At 41.7% G+C, this 6744-nt stretch overlaps 1 long non-coding RNA gene across 1 annotated transcript; it reads left to right on the forward strand.

Moving 5' to 3' along the window:
* Nucleotides 1-6109: 6109 nt before the first annotated feature.
* On the forward strand, nucleotides 6110-6526 carry LOC113015085 (uncharacterized). The gene is made up of 2 exons (XR_003271055.1): nucleotides 6110-6236; nucleotides 6313-6526. It is a non-coding gene; the product is annotated as an uncharacterized LOC113015085 (long non-coding RNA).
* The last annotated feature ends 218 nt before the right edge of the window (nucleotides 6527-6744 follow it).

Raw genomic sequence — 6744 nt, forward strand, 5'->3', positions numbered from 1 at the left:
ATTAGCAGCCAGATGCTCATAATCAAATAGATGTGATTAACTGATCATCAGCAAGTACGATTATCTCTGTTGGAGCGCAAGTTTCGGCAGTTTGCTGGTCTACAGCGAACAGGTATCTTAACACAATACCATAATCTTCTCAGGAATGGATGTCTCCCCCCCCGCCCAAAGAGTTACATCTCGGGCTCTGCAAACCTCAGTTAACAGTACAGTGAAAGTAAAATTAGAAAAAGACTGAAGTGCAGCTTGTTTGAGGCTGCCAGGCGTAAGCTTCTTCTCTCTGAAAAGTACAGCTGAAAATGCATCTGAATAAATTACAAAACTTCTTGAAAAATGTCCTTTGAATACGCATAATGCATAGCATCATATTTTGATGGAAAGCACATCATCACAAACTCCTCGTAGCAACTCTCAAGCATAATGGTAGAGGGGGGATAATTATTTCTAGACCCATGCATGACAGCAAATGTACAACAGCATGCCTGAAAAAGAAGAAAATGAAGGTGTTGCAATGGCCCAATCAGAGTCCAGATCTCAACCTGACTGAAATGCTGTGGTGGGACCTCAAAAGAGCTGTGCATAAGAATATGCCTACAAACCTCAATGGACTGAAGCAATGTTGTAAAGAGTGAGCCAAGATTCATCCACAAATTTGCATAAAACCTAGACTTAACCTTATTTATGGTTAACTCTGTTTGCCTGAGCCACATTTATGGCAGTTACATAAATCACTGAGGAGTTAAAGCAGCTTTTAAATTGATAATACACACAAAAGTTTACAATGGAAAACTGAAAAATCATGAAAAACAATGCAACATTGGTGAAACCTTGTATTGTCTTATGTCCTCCAAACCACGTATGTCCAGTATCCCTAGGATATAACTATAAATACATTTGACAGGTTGTATAAACAAAATGTGTGTGACTTTTGCGAATCTCTTCAGTACCAAGGCTTCTAGATTTAGAAGAAATATTATGACATTACAGCAATTATAAATATCAGCTATGGTGGATTTCTAGGCTTGATTTTTACTTCACCTAGTTCTTCTTTAAATGAAAGTCAACACTTTGGAGGGCTGTAAGCACACTGAAACTAGGTCTCAGTTCTGATACAATTACATGGACATAAGAAAATTGAAATGACAATTTGAAATATCAGTGGAGTCCTCTGAACTGGAAGAATGAGTCCAGTGGGAAATCACTTAACGTGACTGTAGAACACTTTTCCAGGAAGACTAGCACATCCACATTTTCAAATAATGTTACCAAAGTCCAAACACCCCCTTTTCTACCTCTGCTGTCTCCATGGCTAAATTTACTTGATGGCAAAATGTAATGGACATTTTTATCTGGATGCTTTTCTGCACGCCATGCTGCGCCTGCACACGCTTAGCCACATGCAGCAGACCAGCAGGGATTTGTTGCGTGCCCAGGTCTAGTGCTGTAGCTCTTTTTTTCCTCTCCCTGCTCACTCTGCTGTGTCCCCAAAATAAGGGAATACATGCACTGATTTGATGTGAATCTTAATTAGTTATTGAGTGTTTTGTGTTCTTTGTTCACTACTGGTCTGTATTGTAAACCCAGTAATAGAGAAGATTAGCAGTAAAAGGCAAAATGTTTTTATCTTGCGATGGTAGATAGGAGATGCATTTGCACTTAGTCATGTTCTGTATTTTATCACCTTATCTGAAGGTGCAGAAATGGGCCGATTTCAATTTTTTCTTGCATAATGCTACACTTAAGACCACAGATAAAAAAAAAAAAAAGAAAATAAAAGTGCCAACGCATCTGAACAGTTAATAAAATATACTGTAAGTATATTTACTTCTATCTCATCAGTATTCTTGCCTATGGAAGTACATGGTCATGCTGTCACCTGTATGTGTGTGTGAGTTACAGAGTGCTTTCAATCTTAAAAGGTGAACTTAGCTTGTGAGGCAGTACCAACAGGAATTAATGTCACAGTTGGCTGCTGATCAGGCTCGTAGATGCAGACGACATGCTCCTTTTTTGTTTCTTAGTGGATCTGTCTGCCCTGGATTCTCTACAGATTCATCCCACTAATAGGTAGTAAGAGGTCCCTCTCCTCACTCTCTTGTGTACACATCAGTTGTTACAGTTTTGGGTAGGATTGTGTTTTATGAATGTTTTTTGCATGTTTAATGTGAATTACATGCATATGTGCCATCCATCTCTTCCAGTGTCTTAACCGCCAGAGCCTATCCCTGCTGTCAAAGGATGAGGTAATGTACACTCATAGGAATAGAATCACTAGTTAGTCAACATCCATGTCTCTGGATTATGGGAGCAACAGAATCCAAACAGGGAGAGGAAAAACATGGAAACTCCAGCAAGCTAATTTATTTAAACCCAGGAACCTCTCACTGTGAGGTGACAGTGCTAAGGACTATACCACTGAGCCAACTTACAGGTAGTGGGGCAAAATTAAAGTATTGCTGAAACTTAGCAGTGTTCGGCTTGTTACTCAAAAAAAGCTGCACATTACTCGTTACTCTTAAAAAAACAAAATGAAATGTAGAAAAGTGTTTACATTATAACATAAATGTAGAACTTATTTACTCACTCAGGAACGTATACAGTTAATTACTTGCTGCTTTACTTGCAGTGCCACATAATTGCTAGTTACCAATATAAACACACTGACACATGCACAGTCTTTCTGTTAGTGCTTAACTGTGAGCACAAAACTGACACCAAAGCTGGAAGGTGACCGAAGAGCACTTCACAGAAAACTGTTGTGGCCACGGGGATTCTGCTGGAGAAACAGGTGTAGGTAAAAATGGAGGCTCCAATGCTACAGCCCCAACTGCTTGTCACTGATTTTGTCACCTGGTGAAAGTCAAACTTTGGCTGCTTGACTGGGGATAGCATACACTCCACTTTACCATCACTCTGCTGACTTTTTGTTGTCTTTGCAGAAGTTTGCAGTAGTTGATGACATGTTACAGTTGCAGTGGTTGTTTTTGAAGTGCAGTTCATGCTTTGCCATCACATTCTTGTGCTTTTGTGCACTTAACTGCAAGCACTGTTCCTGTCTCTAGCCCTCAAAACTTGCCGAATGCTCTGTTGTTTTTCTCCTCACTCAACACCAACTGAAATCAGCTGAATATAGTAGAAGTGCACAAGGAAAAGGATATTTTTTCCTGGAAATCGTGCATATTAATGCTATGCTACAAACTTCAGGTCATTTCATTTTAATTCACAAATTCAGGTGATTTATATCGTAAGGTAAACACTGGGAAGAAAACACCAACAGTCAGACAAACTCTCTGAGGAGCACATGGTGACAGTGGGAAGGAAAAACTCCCTTATAACAGGAAAAGCCCCTCCAACAGAACCAGGTTCAGGCAAGGGAAGCCAAGTGCCATGAAAGTTAGCCATGAAGGGAATGACAAGAGAGAAAAGACGAGCACAGAGAAACCATGAACCTGACACGTCACAAAACACATGTAACGACATGATTATTAGTATTATTACTAATGTGATCGCTGAATTTAAAACTGTGATGCTTTACATTGCATTGCACCCACTGCAACCACTAAGATGCAAGGATGTGCAAGCCAGTGGAATTAAGGTCCTCTTTCTCAAACTCCAAAGCTGCTTTTATGTCTTAGACTGTCCTGGCCTGACCTGTTAGTTTCCCTCAAGTTTTTCACATCAAGAAGTCAATTTTTTTTTCTTATTTTAGACTTTTATATCTTACATTTTTTGCCTCCTCACATCCCTTTATCCTCCAAACCCCGAAAGACTTGCACATCCACGTGTCTGCTCCTCACAGGTTGTTATACCTCATACATCTGGAAAGGCTTTGTACACTCGCTCAGTGTCCTCTCCATAGATGCCTAACACTTTCTGTTAATATGCATGACCAGTTACACTTCAGCACTTTAAACTTGGCAGGCACACACTCACGCATTTTGAAAAAAAAAAAGAAAGAAAAGAAAAGAAAATGCGACTTCTCCGGGTTGTATTTTTCTTCCTTCATCTGTCTCCTCCTCCTCCTCATCTCTGTGTCTGCGCTCATTCTCTCTCAATCTTTCTCCCTACCTGCCATTCTTGTCTTCCTACTCCGTTCCTCTGCGTCACTCCTTCAATACTGATGTATGATGCAATGAAACAAAACGTGAGCGTCAACTTTTTCCTCTAACTTTATTCCCCCTCAGACCTGTCTCCCTTCCTTCCTTCATTTCGTATATCTTCCTCTTTCATCCTCTTTTTTCTCTTTCTTTCCTTTTTACTTTCATGTTGCGTGTCCCCCCCACCGTTTCCTCTTACTCTCCTCATCTCTCCTCTTCTTGCTCTCTCCTCTCCAGAGTGCTCTTCTTTCCGTCTGTTTCATTAACAAGATTTATCTTCTCTAGTAATTACAGTACACACACACACACACACACACACACACACACACACACACACACACACACACACACACACACACACACACACACAGAGTTTATGCCAGTGATGCCGCTGCAGTTCTACTTTTCCACCAGTCAGGGTCACTGTGGCACCGTGAAGAGCAAGAAGAGGTAGAGGTATATGTGTTCATGTATTTGTGTGTGAAGCAAGGTTATTGCATGCATATGTATGTGTATTTGTGCGTACATGTGTACCAGTGTGCCTGTGCTATGCTGCATAACTTGTATTATGTTGGCCCCTGACATGATTTTAAATAACCCATCCACGCTGAATAAGTGGCGTTCTGTTGGTAAGCCCTTCCTGATTTTAAAATTCTTTTACCTATGAATCCATAATGCACACTTACACTGCTTTAATGCCTTCCTGAAGGGCACAGCCCTGTCTCTGTGCGTGATTGTGTATGTGTGTGGAGAGAAAAAAACCCCCTTCAAGGTCCCTAATATTCTCGTTGCGTGCGAGTACTTTAGATTAAGAAACAACAGGCTTTATGACTGCAAATATTTGCACAGTTAGATGAGCTGCATGAGCTGTTAATGGAGGCACTTTTCAGAAGTTCAACATTTATTTGTCACTTGCTCTGTTAGCCCACAGACCCACGATCTCCCATATCATAATCCCTCTAAAGTAATGGGTCCCACTGCTGACAGAGCCTGATTGATGTCGGTTTTCCCTTCATGCAGAGCTAGCTGGCTAGTTGACATTGACAGAGTGACTGACAGAGGGGTTGACAGAGTGACAAACGCCGAGTGACTGGCAACGTTTCTGAGTGACAAAAGAGGTGGTAGGAATCAGTGGATAATTTTCTTTTAAACATAATTTGTTCCACTTACAATTACGGAAAAAACAATTTGTCATTTTTCTTAGTCGCACTATAGGAAAGAATGTCCCTTGACATATTTGAAATCAACAATCTTCATGAGTGAGTCAGAAAGCACAAAACACTTCACCTTGTCTCCTCATCGCCTCCTCCGTTACTGCTAAACTAAAACAAACTTTTAGAACATTAAAAGATATAAATCCACCGCTTTATTATGTTGTAGCAAAAAACAACAACTCCTTCTTTTGAATACAAAATATTAATAGAATATAGTCCTAAAGATATTTCTGTTCAAACTTTGAGCTATTTTCAAACCCGCACGTTCAGACTTCCTCCTGCGTTCGCACACAGTGGTAGGTTGACAGATGGATCATCCGGCAGAGTCGGGCGCCTTTGAGTCATGGAGATGCAGATAGCACATTGTATGTACGGTACATCAGTAGAGTTTTAAGACCCCTTTAAGTTTTCCACACGTTTAGGCTCATGTTAAAGTGTGAATTAGTTCATTTTGTTCCCCGTCAATCTGCACACGAAACTCAACACTGACAAAAATAGGTTAAAGTCATCATTGATTCAAACTGGACTGAGATATCCAATTTCTCCCTAAAAAGTATTCCGATTTTTTTTTATGACTCTCACAACTCATTTGTCAGTGATTCTTGAGGTGCTCCAGCAATTTCATTACAGTGACTAATCCATTTCATCTGATATTATTAAGAAATGAACCCATCTGCCTATTTAAGATCACAAAAGAACCAGGAATGTCATGGTCCCTGTGCCTCCCCGGCCAGCCCAGTGTGGCCACAAGTGTTTGTTGTTTTTCTCTCACTCTGTCTCTCCTACCTGTCTGCCTGGGCGGAGCTCTGATTGGGCTCCTGCCCTTGGCCCACGCACCTGCAGCTGATCTCGAGCGGATTGCAGTTCTCTGGCTCTTAAGGCTGGGGCTCTGAGCTGTTCGTCGCTGGAATATTGAGTAACTCTCGTTAGTATTGCCTGGCTTCCTTGCGATTCTACTGTTCCCGTGTTTGCCTTCGACTTACCCTCGTCTGTGTAAACAGGTTTACCTGGATCAGCCCTTTTGTGACCCCTGGACCCCGTGAGTAGGAGAGTGAGCTGAGCTGCTTGTGTGGAGACTGTTTGGACGAGGAGCAGAGCGAGTGCGAAGAAGTGTGTCTCCCCAGTCAAGTGATCCCCGGGACCCTGGTGTTTCCCCCCCCTTCACGTGTATATAGTGCACCAGTGTGATTAATAAAGTGTCGTTGAACTGTGCTACCTCAGTCTGCGCCTGAGTCCGTTCCACTCCCGTGACAAGGAAACCAAGCCTGGAGGTTGAGGAAAATGATTGTTGAACTTTGAGACGTTATTGTCTCAAGGGACAGATCTGGGGAAGGATACATCATGGAAAGTGCGCAGGTATCCATCTATCATCCATCCATGATGGATCTGGTTGCCAGGCCAAATTGGGTGCTGAGGGCATTGGTCAAGAACCC

This window comes from Astatotilapia calliptera, chromosome 22 (assembly GCF_900246225.1).
Source record: "Astatotilapia calliptera chromosome 22, fAstCal1.2, whole genome shotgun sequence".
NCBI classification, from domain to species: domain Eukaryota; kingdom Metazoa; phylum Chordata; class Actinopteri; order Cichliformes; family Cichlidae; genus Astatotilapia; species Astatotilapia calliptera.